The following is a 17,190-nucleotide window of genomic DNA, read 5'->3' on the forward strand; positions in this document are numbered from 1 at the left end:
CGGAGAGCAGGACTGCGGTCCAACCCACTGCGCCACCACACCCCCCCAATGGAATACAAAAACAGTGAAATTTAGTGCTTTCCAGTGCTGCCACTTAGTGTCAGAAATGCATAATACAAAGCCCTGTATTTTCATGTAAGTTGTGCATGCATTATTTTCACACACACACACACACACACACACACACACACACACACACACACACACACACACACACACTGTTTGAAACCGCTTGTCCCAAACGGGGTCGTGGCGAACCAGAGCCTAACCCGGCAACACAGGGCGGAAAGCTGAAGTGGGAGGGGAGACACCCGGGAGGGGCATTATTTTCAATAGATACTTATCTGTTTATGGTCTCAAACATTGAAGTTGACCCTGGGAAAAACAGTATGCAATGTGAATTACACTGCATGGTATCTGTCATATGGGGCGCAGTGGGTTGGACCGGGTCCTGCTCTCCGGTGGGTCTGGGGTTCGAGTCCCGCTTGGGGTGCCTTGCGGCGGACTGGCATCTCGTCCTGGGTGTGTCCCCTCCCCCTCCAGCCTTACGCCCTGTGTTGCCGGGTAGGTTCTGTTTCCCCGCGACCTTGTATGGGATGAGCGGTTCTGAAAATGTGTGTGTGTGTGTGGCATTTGTCATTTGTATCTCAAGTAAATGCTTTGACTAAGTCGTGCTTCCTTCAGTTAAGAAACATAGCTAAATTACACCGATTCCTATGTAGACAGGATGCTGAGAAATTAGTTCATCTTTTGTTTTAAGCAGGCTAGACTATTGTAATGCTTTATTATTGGCTTGTCCATACCAGACTGTATTCAGGCCATAGTTGGTACAAAATGCTGCTGAGAGAATTGTCACTAGAACTAGGAAGTATGACCATATAACACCGGTACTTAAAGTGTTGTATTGGCTCCTGGTCATATTTTGAGTTCATTATAAAATCCTACTTTTGACCTAGCTTACCTTTGTGAGATTCTTGATTCTTATATCCCAGGAGGGGGGTGTGGTGGCGCAGTGGTGCTGTGGGTTTCACCGGGTCTTGCTCTTCGGTGGTTCTGGAGCTCGAGTCCTGCTTAGGGTACCTTGCAACAGACTGGCGTCCTGTCCTGGGTGTGTCCCCTCCCCATCCAGCCTTACGCCCTGTGTTGCCAGGTTAGGCTCCGGCTCCCCGCAACCCTGTATGGGACAAGCAGTTTCAGATCGTGTGTGTATATCCTGGGATGATATCTTCATTCATTGGATGAAGGTTACCTTAAAGTACCTACAAGTAGGAGGTCACACCTTTAGTTACAGAGCTCCTAAACTATGGAATACTCTACCAGTTACTGTCAGGAATGCCCCGTTTGTCTCTGTCTTCAAATCCAGACTAAAGACTTACATGTTTACTCAGGCATTTCACCTCGAAATGTGATTTCACTTGCCTGTGTTTTTTCCCCCCACCTCTATATCAATGCAAATTAAATTTACTTGTAAATTACAAATTACTAAGTATTTCTTCTTCTAAACCATTGTCTCCCTACATAAGACCTGAGAAGGCCGGCCGGCAGTCATAGACGCACCCCGATGCTGACTGAAGATGATGACCAACTGCCATGATGGACGAGACGTACCATGCTGAGCTGGGGATTCAAGCCACCATACAGCAACAATATTGTAATTACTTGTAAACTGGCTTAGAGCTGTTACTTAATCTAGAATGCCCAGGAGTGGTGGGAAGCCACTGGCCCTTGGACCCCCAGAGATTTTTTCTCCCTCGATTTTCAGTTGGGAGTTTTTGATCCTTTCCTCTGAGGCCAGTAGGCATACTTATAGTTCTATAAAAGCATTATATTATGATAGTGTGTAATCAACTGTCTTCTATGTTTCTTTATCTGATGTGTTTGTTTTTCTTGCCTTATGCTTGTGTTAAAGCGCTCTGTGTCACTTTGTGAGAAGAGCACTCTATAAAAATAAATTGAATTGAATTGAACATAGTGTAATATATTATGATAGAGTATACTATGCAGGTGAACAAACAACACAGTGAGACAGCTAAATGCCTCCTACACCGAACTCAGTAAAAATGCATTCATTAAATATGTAATCTAAAACCTTTAGTCCAGGCACTGGCAGGACAAGCTTCAAGCATTATATTTTACCATAAGAGTCATAACGAAAATACAGGTTTGTGCATTTTTTACTTTAATTTCTGACCATTTTTTTTTTACACTAACTGCATGTGACGTTATGTTACAAAGCTTGTTCATATTTATTTATATTGTAACCATATTCAGTTTTTAACCTGTTGCACCTTTTCCCGGGCATTTTGTATACATTTTAGTTGACGAGAACAAGGGTTGCTGGGAAGTGTACATATCTATGCAACCATAGAGGGGACTGTTAGGGACTGTGATTGGACCCCCACCCGCGATAGTATTTCCTTTTTCCTGTGCGAACAGTAACTATACATTTTCTAATCTATACAGCTAGATTTGCTGAAAGCTCCGATCAACAATGGCGATAGAGTGAAGGGAGGAAAAAAAAAAAAAAAAAAAAAAAAAAAAAAAAACTTAATTCGCAGTTCTCTCCTAACGAATTAATAGCTGATCGTTCATTGCTGGGACACAAGCAAACAGTCCAGACTCGTAGTCCAGCGCGAACGGGGAAGTACGTGACCGCCTTCGAGGGCTTTTGCAGGCAAACGATCACGTTTCCTCGTCAGTGAGCAGACTGTAGAAGAAATGAAACGGAAATAAAGCGCGAGTCCTCCGCGCCGGCGTCCACTGGACGAACAGACCACACCCCATTTGCCAATCACAACTTGCACCCGCATAAAAATAATTAGTCGGGGTCGGGAAGGAGCCAAGTCAGTCGCTCAGTGCAACAACAACAACAAGTGGGCTGGGTGCGATCGTGAGCCCTGACAGCTCCCTTAGTCACTTTTCTGTGAGCGGCATCAGCGCGCGTTGAATTATTTACGCAGCACTATCTTAATTAGCCAGGCAGCGTGGCTCCGGGAGCCTAACCCTTCCTCGTCCCCATCCCCCCCCCGGCGGTGCGCTAACCTGTGGACCCGCCCCCCTCGCGCGCGCCGCCCCACTCGAGGCACCTGCACGGAGCGCGCAGCGCGAGCTCCGCTGGCTGCCGCGCCAGCATCTCAACGGCAAGGAGAGGAGAGCTTGGAGGGAACATGTGGGGAGCAGCGCCGATCTGCTCGGGTAAACTAACGTTTCGTTAGCATTAATTTTCCCATTGGCTCCAGTCTGACAGAAACATTTTATATATATATATATATATATATATATACTGTATGTGTATATACACACAAACACGTGTCTCTATGTGTGTGTATGTATATAGTGTATGTGTTTCTGTTCGTGTCTGGAGGGATTCAAGTTGCAGAAGAACACTGGCATTGGGGGAGAGCACCTGTAGCTGAGATTAGACACAGAATGGAGTGTGAAGCTGCTTTTGTGTCTGTATTGCTGCTGGTGTGTGTGTGTGTCAGTGTCAGTGTTAGATGTTTCTTGCACTGTACCGGTTTCCTGTGCCTAAAGCTTTGATCCCAGTGCTTTTCCACAGCCTTACTGTAGATTATTATGGAAATCACAGCCATTGGTGTTTGCGTGTGTTACCTAATCCTTATTTAATTATTTTATTTAGTATTTTATTTGTGACACCTGATATGCTGTTTTGAAGGCTGCGTAAAATAAAGAAGGCTTAATATGTAGGTGTGAGAAGATGTATGATACAAGGGAGGAATGCCAATCGTTCTGTTTGTACTGCGCCACGTTAACTTTTTTTGTATTACAATTTGGTTTTTATGTCTATAACTTTAATGCAGTGTTCAGTGTTGGCAGCGCAGAGTCTGTACAGGGACTGTTTTGTAGATTGCACTGCTGAGTGCTCCTATGAGGTTTTTTTTTTTTCTTTTTCCTTCCTTTCTGCTGCTCACCGAACCCATGTCATTGAAATGCAGACCATGTTGGACAGCTGTCTAGATCCGGTGTGTAGTTGTTCTCCGAAAGAGTGTGCAGGCCAGACGGAGCCCACTTTCACGTGTGATTTCTCATTGCATTGCATTCTTGTCTTACCACTGGGTGCTTTTGTATCAATTCATTACCGCTGGTTTTCATTGCTGCTCCTGGCGTCCATTCTCACGTTTAAGCTTCTTACTCCCCAGCGAAAAGATGGTGCTTTCGAAAACGGGACACATTGGTATGTTTTTGTGATCTGAATATAAGCAGTGTCCATCAGTTAGTAAATGTGCTGTGACTAAAGCAGTTTTAAATTATTTAGCTGTTACTAATTATCTTTGTGACTGAAATTTGCTTACGTCTGAGCGGGAACAAATGTAAGGTCTTGGAGGCTAAGAAACTGGCGGAGTTATGATTTATTAAAAAGCAATACCCAGTCAAATAAGTTATTAGATTGGATGAGAATTTCTTTGTCATTTAAAAATGAGAGCTGTTGACTGAGGGATGGATAAATTGTGCTGGTTGGTAGCACGTTAGGACTGCAGCTGTGCACCACTGGCCTAATGACAATGTTAGACAGTGATTACTATTGGAGGCTCTTAGTCTGAGGCTTCCAAGATTTCATCACTACAAAGAGACAAAAATAGCTGTGGGAAGGCACTATGCAATTTCATGGAAAAGTCATCGGTGTTTTTAGAACAAAATAATGTGCAAAATGTGCAAAATTAAGATGAAATGAAACAGAAGGGGGAGGGGAGAGGAATATTCAGTATTGTTACAGTAATCTGATTAATTGTTTCATGTGGACTCCTCCTTGGAGCAATGTTTCATGCCTGGATTATAAATAAGAATATGGTGCATGTTTAGGGCAGGGGGCATGGTGGTGCAGTGGGTTGGACCGTGTCCTGCTCTTTGGTGGGTCTTGGGTTCGAGTCTCGCTTGGGGTGCCCTGCAATGGACTGGCGTCCCATCCTGGGTGTGTCCCCTCCCCCTCCAGCCTTGCGCCCTGTGTTGCCGGGTTAGGCTCCGGCTCCCTGCGACTCCGTATGGGACAAGCAGTTCAGCCAGTGTGTGTGTGTGTGTGTGTGTGTGTGTGTGTGTGTGTGTGCGCGCGCGCGCGCATGTTTAGGGTGGCATGGTGGTGCAGCAGGTAGTGCTGTTGTCTCACAGCTCTGGGCTGTGTGGGTGTAGATTCAAATCCAGGTTATTCTGTGTGGTGCTTACATTCATCCCACATCTGGAAAAACATGCATTTTTGGTAGATTGGTGGCTCTAAGTTGCCCATAGTGTATGTGCATGGCTACTTCATTCTGGACTGGTGCCTCCTCCAGGGCGTATCCTTGACTAATCTTGTGCCCTGTACTTCCATTATAGGCTCCAGCCCACAGAAACCCCAAATTGAGCAAGTGGCTACTGATGGTGAGTGAGTGACTAAATTTTGTCACCATGCACCATTGAAATGTCAACTTTCAATTTATTTGCAATTATTAAATACACACACACACACATTTTCAGAACCGCTTGTCCCATACGGGGTCACGGGGAACTGGAGCCTACCCGGCAACACAGGGAATAAGGCTGGAGGGGGAAGGGGACACACCCAGGACGGGAATTATTAAATAATAATTTTCAATTTATTGGCATGAGACGTTGTATTGCCAAAGCATTCGTAGAACAATTTTCTGAACAGTATGTTGTGCAAAGTAATAAATAATAAATGAACACATTAGGGGAAAAAAGACATTGAAATTGAACAAATTAATACCTTAACACAGATAAGTGTGATCATTGATATGTAGTGAAATGTCTATTTCGTTATTGAGTGAGGGCCATCTATGAATTATTGTCAATGTGTCAGTCTTTTTTATTTAGCAAACAAATAATATGAAGTATTTAATCATTTTGTTTCCTTGCATAATCCTTCTGAAAGCTGTTCGTTGAGCTAAATAGTTTCAGTTCTTTGTGACGTAGGGATGCGGTGGCGCAGCGGGTTTGGCCTGCGCCTGCTCTCTGGTGGGTCTGGGGTTTGAGTCCTGCTTGGGGTGCCTTGTGATGGACTGGCGTCCCGTCCTTGGTGTGTCCCCTCCCCCTCCAGCCTTGCACCCTGTGTTGCCGGGTTGGGCTCCGGTTCGCCGTGACCCCGCTCAGGACGAGCAGCTTCAGCCAGTGTGTGTGTGTCTTTGTGATGTTGACATGTATGTGTTTGCGCTGGAAAAGTCTGGTTCTCTGATCACTACACTGCAGGTTACCCAGAGGTGGAAGTGTTGTGTTCTTTCAAGTGTTTAGATGTGTATACAGGTCATACTGTTTCAGTTTAGGGGGCGTGGTGGCGCAATGGGTTTGGCTGGGTTTGGCTCCCTAGCGGGGCTGGGGTTCAAGTCCCGCTTGGGGTGCCTTGTGATGGACTGGCATCCCATCTTGGGTGTGTCCCCTCCCCCTCCAGCCATGTGCCCTGTGTTGCCGGGTCAGGCTCCTGCTTGCCGTGACTTCAGCCTGTGTGTGTGTGTGTGTGTGTGTGTGTGTGTGTGTGTGTGTGTGTGTGTGCGCGCGCGCGCGTGCGCTTGCGCTTGCGCTTTCAGCTTAATGTGCCCAACTACCTCTGTGGCTAACTAACAAACTAATGACAAAGAGTATGAGAGTTGGCTGTTAATGCTTAACAATGTAATGGCATTCTATGGTATTTGAACAATTATGTGTTACGGTTACAATTTAAAAAGAATCCAACTAATATGAGACAACCGATTCTTATAAAGCATGCTTAACAAAACTTTTTAAATGATGATAAACATGAACAACTGAATGACAGTTAGTAGCACGGTTAAAGATGTCCTGTTTCTTGTACAGTATGAGTTAAATCATGTCATCCAGTTTGAATCATACTGATGTAAATCTGACTCACTCACAACCCAGGTTTCTCAAATATATCTCTTAAAATATTCAGATGAGGGCTGCATTTCTAGTTCTGCGTTTAAGATAAGGGATCGATGTAATGAAATCTCTTTCTGGAAGCAGTACGGAACTCAATAAAACAAACAAGAACGGAATTACTAAGCGCTGCTCAGTACGTACAACGTTGGTAGTCTGAAAAAGTCGTAGTAATCAAGAATATTAGTCACATGCACACCACTCATGCTTTTTATTGCTTCATTACCCTCAGTGTCAGAATTAATAAACTACAGAATCTTGTTCAGGTGTCACAATATAACACAAAATAACATATTAAACAATTTGATCCACAGTATTGCTTGTGGAGGTGTTTTTGCTTCTCGTCTAAGCTGGCAGTAACTTTCATAGACGCTTGGTATAAACATTGTATCCGACTTATACTTCTGAAAATTAAAGTACTTAAAGAAAAGCTAGTTGACTTGTACGGAAAAAATGTCAGGTGATCTTGGGATCATCTTTAGGTCTCTATTTCTGGGATCTGATGGTTCAACATCAAATGTTTAAATAGCAAGCCAGCGTTATTGTCAATCTACCACAATATTTATCACACAAAGGCAAAAAGTTGAAAGACAAAATGACCATGCACGCAGCCCGAGGGGGTGTAACATCATTAATTGCTCTGGTGATAAATTGGACAGAAATTACCGTTTGGAAGAGAGAACATTTTGCCACATTCCCCAAGTTCTTTTTTTTTTTTTTTTTTATTAAATCCATTTCTAAAATAATTTCTGAAAAGGTGAATACAGTTTTGTGTACACAGATGTAGGTGGGTGGTGTTGGGGTCTTGTCAGGGCAAGTAATTTAAGCACATATCATTCATAGATTTCTATTAGATTTATTGAAATCTCAGGTCTAATGGTAGGAAATGTCAGGCCCGTTTATGGATCCAGGTCTACCACTGACATTTATCTCCTGCTGTGCACCTGGGGCTTTGTTTGCATGGTCTAATGGATTATACTGCCCTGAGGGTGAACCTGTGTCCATGCAGACCACATCCGCTGGCCAGCCGTCTTACAATATTAAAAAAATTATGCTGACCAGCTTTACAAACATATATTTGTAGTTCTTTCTTAAAGAAGAGTCTTTGTTTTGCGTAAAATGTATAACATGTACTGCAGATCCGATGATGGTCATATGGGTGAGATGTCATAAACGGGTAGAAAACGCACAGAACGTGAGTGATTGTAATAAAGTGTATTGTTGCTCTGTTTTGAAAGATGAACAGAATGCTGCATATTTTTTGTGGCTCACTGTTTGTCTCATGATGGTTGCACCCAGATGTTTCATGCCTGCACATTTACACTTGCAGTAGCGTTCATTGAATCCTCTGCAGTCATTCCTTGAATGGAATCCCTCACAGCAACAACTTCAAATAAACAATAATTATCATTGGAAATTCAGCTATTTGAATTAGAAACTATTTAATAATTTCTAAGATAAGGCATTATCCCCTGTTGCCATGGAAATGAGTCAACCTGCTTATTGGTTTCAGACTTCAATTTAATGTTTTAACTTTAGTTTTGTTTCTTTGCTGGTGTTTTTGTCCAAAATCGAGTGATAAAGCTGACAGATATTACTAAACATTTATGGAGAGATTAGCTAATCTCATTTGTCATGGGTACTGCAACAAAGCCCTTCCTTCAATGTGAACCAGCAATCTTTAGAAAGGGTTTTGCACTACCAACAGCTTGGGTTGTAAAACATTTTCTCAGCACTGATTGATGTTTTTTTTGTTTTTTTTTTTTTTTTTTAAAAAAAAAAAAAAAAAACCTGTTACATTGAGTAATTAAATGTATGTATTTTCTGTGCTTCATGTAAAATGCAGATCCAAGAAAATTACTGACCATAGGAGATTACATTTTTTGTTTGCACTTTCATTGTAGTACATCTGTAAAATGTTTTAAAGTAGTTGTATTTTCAGTATAATTTGAGGTCATTCAATTGTACCACTCATGGCTCAAGTTAACATTCTGTCTTTTCTCATGATGCCACTGTGCAACTAACCATATTTTTATTATTATAACTGTGATGCATTTAGCAATCTACATGTATCAAATTTGTTTGCTTTGGATGAAGAAACCTACATGTGTCTTTAAATATGTAGAATGTCCATGATGAAATTATTGCTGTAAAAATGATGGAAGTGGGCGTGAAACATGGTGAGGAGAGACACACTTGCATTAGTCAAACATGAACTGAAAAATTGAGACGAATGAAATACATGTTGTTCTGGAAGGTCTATGTGCAGGTTTTCTTGTCTATATTGTTTTCTAGAGTGATTTTTCCACAACATGCACAGTACATTTTCTGGGGCCTATTTTTAGAATATTTATAAGGTCTTCCATTACAAAGCTTGCAGAACATTTTGCTTCAAAGATTAAGGTAGACAGTTATGAGTCGGTGACATCACAAGTATGTCACAATATTGCATAAGACGTAATTACCATTAGTAAGGTTTATTTATGTTAAAATTTGATATCTTCAAATTCCGTTAACACAAATTTACTTCAAGTTAACATTAGTTATAACAAAATATAAAAATGCAATTTCCCTTCATTAATAACTCAACAGTGTATGGATGTTTACTGTGCCTGTACGGCTAACAAAACACTAAGAAAACATACAGATGTGATACTCAGTGTTTACGTTTACATTTACATTTATTCATTTAGCAGACGGCTTTTGTCCAAAGTGACATACATCTCAGAAAATACAATGCGTGCATTACACTCGCAGGAAGAGAAACTTAGATGCAGATGTGTGATTCTTAAGTGCAGTTAATTTCTTTCCATCATATGAACCAAACATTTACATATTATCTGAGTTTTAATGCAAAAAAAAGATGAACGAAATCAATGAAAGCAATACAAATTAATTTGCGCTCACTGAATAAGTTGACAGCGTTTGGCTAGTCCGAACGTGATTTATTATGGGGTCATGGTTACCGAAGGGAGACCACCAAATAAGGAATAATGGAGGTTGAGAAATGAATGCAGTAGGAGCCAAAGAATACTTGCGAAGAAGATGCTCTGGTCTCATTCTGCTCAGAGGTTGAGAAACACACTAGTTCAGCTTTGGTTCTAAGTGTGAAGAAATGCTTTGTAAGCCAAAGTAGAGGTTTTAAATGAAACTCTTTGTGATGTCAAATTCTTGTAAACCAAATGGTCATTTTTTGGCACATGGCTGTACTGTGCTTTGGAATGAGCAAGCAATTCTAATTGACAATACAAGCACGCACGCATACAGTCTGAAACTGCTTGACCTATGCAGGGTTGTAGGGAGCAAGTGCCTAACCCGGTAACACAGGGCGCAAGGCTAGAGGGGGAGGGGACACACCCAGGATGGGACACCAGTCCATTGCAAGGCACCCCGAGCAGGACCCGAACCTCAGACCCACAGGAGAGCAGGACCCGGTCAAACCCGCTACGCCACCACACCCCCTACAATACAAGCATTGAACAAGATTACATCACTTTAGTGCTTTGATTACTTGGCCCTCCCATCCCTGTTGGATTTTTAGAATTAAATACAACAAATGCTACATCAGGGTACTGTGACCCTTCCCATACAGTCTCTGGAATATTTGGTGAGTAGAATACTGCAAGTATTCTTATAATTTATGCTGAAATAAGATTGACATTTAGAAATATGACAGACTCCTATCCCAGCTTAGAACGACATAACTGAGCCAACTTTAGAGTTTATGGTGTGTAAACACAATAAAACGAGCTCACACACAAATATAAGCTGAGGGGAAAATGCAGTAAAAAAATGAGTAATTAGTAAACAATGGAGTGGAAAAATGCAAAATCTCAGCAGCATGGTGCACTCAGGACTACTAACACTTTGCCTATAAAAGTTGTTCTGGAACTTAAGCTGTACTGTAAACTACTGCAAGTTTTTTAAGTATTTCATAGCATTATTGTTGCTTGTTTTCTTTCAAACCAGATGAAAAGGGCTTGTAGTGTGACAGCAATATGTCTTTTGGTTGTAGGTGACAGTCCGTTCGGCAGAATGCCTGTAGAGTATAGTATGACAGTGCTTAACTCAGAAGTTTGGGCCATCTCTGTTATCTCTGTGAAAGTTTAAAACAACATTAAGAAAAAGAATAGCTTATCACAATTGCAAGCCATTGCCTTCTATTTCTAACAAACGAGTCAAAGGAAAAAACAAATAGACTTTGCTGCTAAGTCATAGGATGTTTTGTCCTTTTGGCTCTGATGCAATTATTAAAAAAAACAAAAAAAAAACAAGATGATACACATTGTGATACTTACCAATCTTCTGGTGATTCCAGTTTTTAATTTTTTTTTTTTTTTTTTTTTTTTAATGGATTTTCTGTGTTTTGACTGATGGTTAAAACAAACAGATGACAGCAGCTCTGCTTCTTTCCTGCTTTGCTGTGGATTGCAGTCTTGTAATTACTCCTCTTCCGATGGGGGCTTTTGGGCAACTGTGCCCAGCCCCTCATACAGGCTCAAATTTTAAAGCCTATTCTCATGAGGGTCATTACAACTGTCGCTTTTAACTGTATATCTTCAGCCGGGTTTCTGATTATATTTTCTGGGGTTGAAATCTCTGTCAAAGTTTGCTCACATATGCTTCCCCTGAGGCTGCACAAAATCAATACTTTGATTTCTACGGCAAAGTGAATTCCATCATTTTGTTTTGCACCAAACAGCTTCTTACATCTTGGTCTGGAAGTCCCCCCCATATTTCAATATTTTGTGTGTTTTCTGTCTTTGGTGTATGTATATACTGCACAGCACATAAAGTAGTAATTTTTCTTCATTTTAATAATATATTTGAAATAATAGCACTTATTATATTTTACAAGAACTGCCTGATGGAAAACATAATAAAACCCTGAAAGCAATTTAAACAAATGACAGCAAAGCATTCTGATAATTTATCTCAATAACGAAGTGTGACTAAGTACCTCGTTAGCTTTCTCTGCCAATTTGCTCTATACAACAAATCAGGTACTGACTGTTGTAAGTTTCCAACTCTGTAGTAGAATCAAATTTTATTACTCTTTAGCAATCAGTGTGTTTTTGCTGTTCACTCTAAGTTTCAGGTTGGTGATATGATCACCTTTTCACGAATTTGTCTTTTCGTCAGTCTGGCTCGTCTTAAATGACGCATGGAAAGGAAAATGATTTTATTCAATACTTTGTCATTCTTGCCGTTCACATGGGCTGGTAGTGGGGTTGATAACAAAAAGCCAGGGTGTGTGTTTCTTGAGCTGCTGCGCGGAACTAAATGATAAATGCATCGTTCTTGTAGTCGGTATGCATGCAATTACTTTACATCTTCATTTACTGTTGTACTTGCGGTTGTACTTTCTCTGCTCAACAGATATTGACTAAACGGTGTACGTGTTTAAAAATACTACATGTTCATAATATTATGATAATGTTTTTTATGCTGGTTTTGGTACCGGCCTTCCTCGGTGTTTGCTTGAAAGAACGTAAAACACAAAACAGTGCAAGGCTTAAAATGTACGTTTTTACATTTGTAAATTGAAGCCACAAAATGTTGCATAGGTGCAAAAATGTAATTATAAAAGTACTACTGTAAGGGGGGCGTGGTGGTGCAGCAGGCTTTGCCGGGTCCTGCTCTCTGGCGGGTCTGGGGTTCGAGTCCCGCTTGGGGTGCCTTGTGATGGACCGATGTCCTGTCCTGGATGTGTCCCCCTCCCCCTCCAGCCTTGTGTTGCTGGGTCTGGCTTGCCACGACCCTGCTTGGGACAAGCAGTTTCAGACAGCGTGCGTCTGTGTGTGTGTGTGTGTGTGTGTGTGTGTGTTGTAAGACAATGCAAACTTTGTTGTCAAGGTATAAATCCAGTATGCCTCCTTCTGCTGCAGTGATCTATTTTGTCCGTTCTGCTCTCAGGCAACAGCACCAGTACTATACCGTGAAATCTCAGTGTACACACATCATGGCATATTGAATTAGAGTGAATAGAGTTCCCACTGGGGACCTCCCACTTAATTTTTTATTCCACTGTTTTAACTTTTGATAATATCAGAAATAGTAATTACTGCATGGAATTTGCAATAAATTTATTTTCTTGTATGAGAATATAAGGAAAAAAAATCTTTCTGTAAAGCTAAAATATTCAGGTTTGCAGATGTTGCTCAGGTGATGGGTGCGGTGGTGGAGACTGTGCAGACCTGGTGTGGAGTGTCTCCATCAGGTGTCAAATGCTGGATGGATCATTTGCAGACTGCATATGCATCCTAGCTGCACGTGTCTTGCAGAATGAGCTGAGAGGAGTAAGTAGATTTTTTCCTGGTTGCACAAATCACCATGTGAATACCATCTCTTCGCAGTGTGCAGTGACATTTTTTGCAGTGTGCTAATCGGGTTTGACACAGCTGAAGTGGTTGCTGCAAGAATACTTCTCTCAAATATGCGTTTCACCGCACACAAGGATAAACACACACACACACACACACACACACGTTATCGGAACTGCTTGTCCCATACGGGGTCGCGGGGAGCCAAAGCCTAACCCGACAACACAGGACGCAAGGCTGGAGGGGAAGGGGACGCACCCAGGATGGGACGCCAGTTCGCCGCAAGGCACCCCAAGCAGGACTCGAACCCCAGACCCACCGGAGAGCAGGTCCAACCCACTGCGCTACCGTGCCCCCCTCTGGTCACAACAGCAATTTAAAAATATTAAAAATTATACAATTTAGATCATGTAATAGAATATTCAACAGGCACTGCTGTACTGCCGCCCCGCTGAGAAATGGATCAGAAAATGAGTGTCAGTTGAATATTCAAGCTATAAAAGAATTCAATTTTAAGCAGAAAAAATGTTTTAGTTTTTAACCATTGCATTGTAAAACTATGCCATTGAGAATGATTCCTCTATTCATTTGATGTTATAAATAGCTGAAAATTGACTTTTTTAAATCTAGAATGCCCAAGAGGGGTGGGCAGCCGCTGGCACTTGGACCCCAGATGTTTTCTTTCTCCCTTCTGACTTTCAGTTGGGAGTTTTTTTTGTTCCTTTCCTCCATGGCCAGTTGGCTTACTTACAGCTTTAATAATTACATAGTTACTCCAGTAATTAAATGTATAGCCAACCTTTTATTTGCATTATGCCTCAGATCCTTTGTTCAGGGCTCTGTGTCACTGTGTAAGAGAGGCGCTCTACAAAAATAAATGCAATTAAACTGAATTGAATTATATTAAAATAATGTCAAATAGTATATGGCAAGTTGACGCTGAACAAATTGCTGTCAATTATAGACAAAGACTCTGACCTTCTGCATGCCACCCTGGCTAAACAGTTGAGCGCTTTCAGCAACAGACTGGTCCAGTTGCACCGTTCCAAGGAGTGCTACTGTAGGTCATTTGTGCCAATGGCTATTAGGCTCTACAATAAGTCCTCTCACTGTCAGGGTGGGACTAAACTCTTATTACCTGAGTGGTATTGGGTGCTGTTGTTTACTTTTTACTTTTTTTCCATCCACTGTATATTTATGCACCATTTACTCTTTTGCACTATATTATTAGCAACTGTTTTATGACTGTTTAAAAATGTCATTATTTGACCTTTGTCCAACAGTGTTAGACAAGCATCAATAGTTTGCTCATTTGTACCATGTGGTTTTGTTGTGGAGCAATACGGGCCAAGGCTATACAGCTGAAGTGGCAATTCGAACAGGGAACCTTCGCATTATAAGGTGAAATCCCAAACCGGGGCACTACTTGTCACTTGTCTTACACTTATAAAGAAGTATTCCTCTTAACTGCCTTGGAGGTCCCTTGATCTGCTAAGTACATGGAAAATGCAGAGCTATGATGAGAGACAGGCTTTCCTCTAAGGGCTAGCCATATTGGCCCCAGTGATAGAAGGAAGCCTGAAGGATTGGTGGCATGCTGTTTCTTCATGTGTTCTAATAGCTAGCTGATTCCAGCTGGTGCCTAAAGGTCAGTCAAAGGCTCTGCAAGGACTAAGAGAAACGGTTGGGGAACCAGAATTCAACCATGGCTTCCAACAGCCTGCGTTTCATTAGAAGACACTTTTCTTCTTGCTGTGTGCTGGACTCATGGCATCAGTAATGGCAGTTTAAAGATCGCATCATGGTTGTGCCTAAAATAAATTTTAATTGGATGTGTGACACATAGTGTCATGGTTTTACAACTTTCAAAGTGTTAAGTAGCTGCTAAGGCAAAGAGATGAGGGAAATGAACACGTACCCTTCAGAAATCATGCACCTCTAATTGCTCTGATTTTGACAAATCTACGTCCATTTTTCAAAAATTAATTGTAAATATTATGTCTGTTTATATAAATAATCAAGTTATCTCTCCAAATAATACATAAACCCCTGAAAAGATTTTATGCAAACTCTCATCTTTTTGCCTTAAGATTTCTTCTCAGTTACTTTACTGTAATCTTTCTGCCTTTTCTGAAGATCAAAGCATTCATTTTAAAGTTTTCATGTTGACAGTTTACCTTAATGTTACTTTAGCAGATACCATTATTGAATAGCTATCAGTAGTAACGCCAATTAACCAGTAGGGTCTTCATAGGCGTTCAAGCAGCAATGCCTTATTATTTGTCAACACACTCTAAGATTTCTTTCCAGTCTAATTCCTTCACTTTTTATATCAAATGTTTCCACCATTAAATTATTAAAATGAAGTATGGAAGCTTCCAGTCTTTGGTGTAACAGCTGTACACCTCTAATGAAGTGGTTTAGAAGTTAAGACAATGATCAGTAATTTACCTTGCAGAAGACATTTGAAATTACATTTCCTTTATGAGGTCTGTGTGTGTGTGTCTGTCTCTCTGTCTGTGCGTTTTGTTACTGTAATGTGACTTGATGCCCATGCCGCTGTCGAGGAAGGAACTGAGAGCAAGGGTACGGGGTGGGAAAGACATGTGATGGTTAATCAGAGCAAATCATGAGCAGCAGGTGCTTGAAGAGGTCATTTTCCTTGCACCTCTCTGTTTCAATCCACCATAATTAGCCTCTCGGGTATGCAAGTTATACTACTTTGAAGAGCATGCGAACGTGTGCTGCATGATTGTGTCTCGGATATTTTCCCCGGAACCTCCAAAGCCCAGCCTTTTCGGTTTTTACTCGGCGTAGGCCTTGAAGTGTTGTTCTTGTTTGGATGTAATATTACAAGCACTAGACTGAATGTGTCTTTTGTGAGAACAACGTTTTCAGATGGAATCTGAGGAGACCCTTACATAACTCTCCGGCACTGATCTTCAAGTATTGTGTAGTTTTGAAAAATAGCTTGTCATTTTTTGGAATAATCTGTGCAGTTCACTCCTTTCATTTGTGTGCTTCGAGCAAACCAATCACTCATATTGCTGTAATTTGTGTCATAAATATTTAAACCAGGACATGGAGAGCAAATATAATGTAAACCTTCAGTATTGCAGTTTGAACCAAATTTGCCTCCGTGTTAATATGCAGAATATGGGACCCTTAATCTTTAATGTGATATCCTGTAACACCAACTAAGCCTTTGCCTTTGCTCCTGTCCTTGCGTTTTTTTTTTTTTTTTTTTTTTTTTCTTGGAATGTATCTCTTCTCAGAAATCTCTGGGTTTTATGGTTATTTCTCTTTTGGGAGAATCCAAGAATCATTTTTAGTCCCAGCAGTGAATAGAGTTGAAGCTGCAATGACACAATGGCAGTAAAAAGTGCAGTGATGTCTGAGAATCGCTGAAGGACAGTGTCTATAGTGCCCATCAGTGTGTGAGGGTGACTGCTGGAGAATGTTATAAATGAGCAGTGGTGCCTGACGATGACTGCTCGATGGTGTCTGAAGTTCCTATAGGATAGAAAAACTGTCTATGGGATATGTCTCCATTGTTAAAAGATGTGGAAAAAAATGCCCCATACGTTGGATCGTTGGGTAGATATCCTTTTTTGTTTCTCTCCATTTTTTTAAAATTAATTTTTGCACCCGTTTCCATTTATTTAGCATTATTCAAGTTAAATATATAGGATTACAAGTGTTATTTTTTAGGGGAGCTTTTTCAGAAGTAGTACGAGAGAAATAGTTGCAGCACAGCCGAATTGCGCAGGGTGCGCCGTATTTCATGCTATATCTGGTTCGAAATGCAATTAGGAAATGGATTTATTACGGTCGAGTTCAGTTGATGCGCTGTCACTTACAGAGCAACCTGTGCCAGAAATGTATCATTGGGGCTAAATACGTATTTATTTGCGGCAGCCGCCTTCATTTCCATTGAGCTGTATGCCATGGTGCGCTAAAGAGGTTAATTGGAGCCTGTGAAGGAAGC

Source organism: Scleropages formosus, chromosome 9 (genome assembly GCF_900964775.1).
Source record: "Scleropages formosus chromosome 9, fSclFor1.1, whole genome shotgun sequence".
Classification (NCBI taxonomy): domain Eukaryota; kingdom Metazoa; phylum Chordata; class Actinopteri; order Osteoglossiformes; family Osteoglossidae; genus Scleropages; species Scleropages formosus.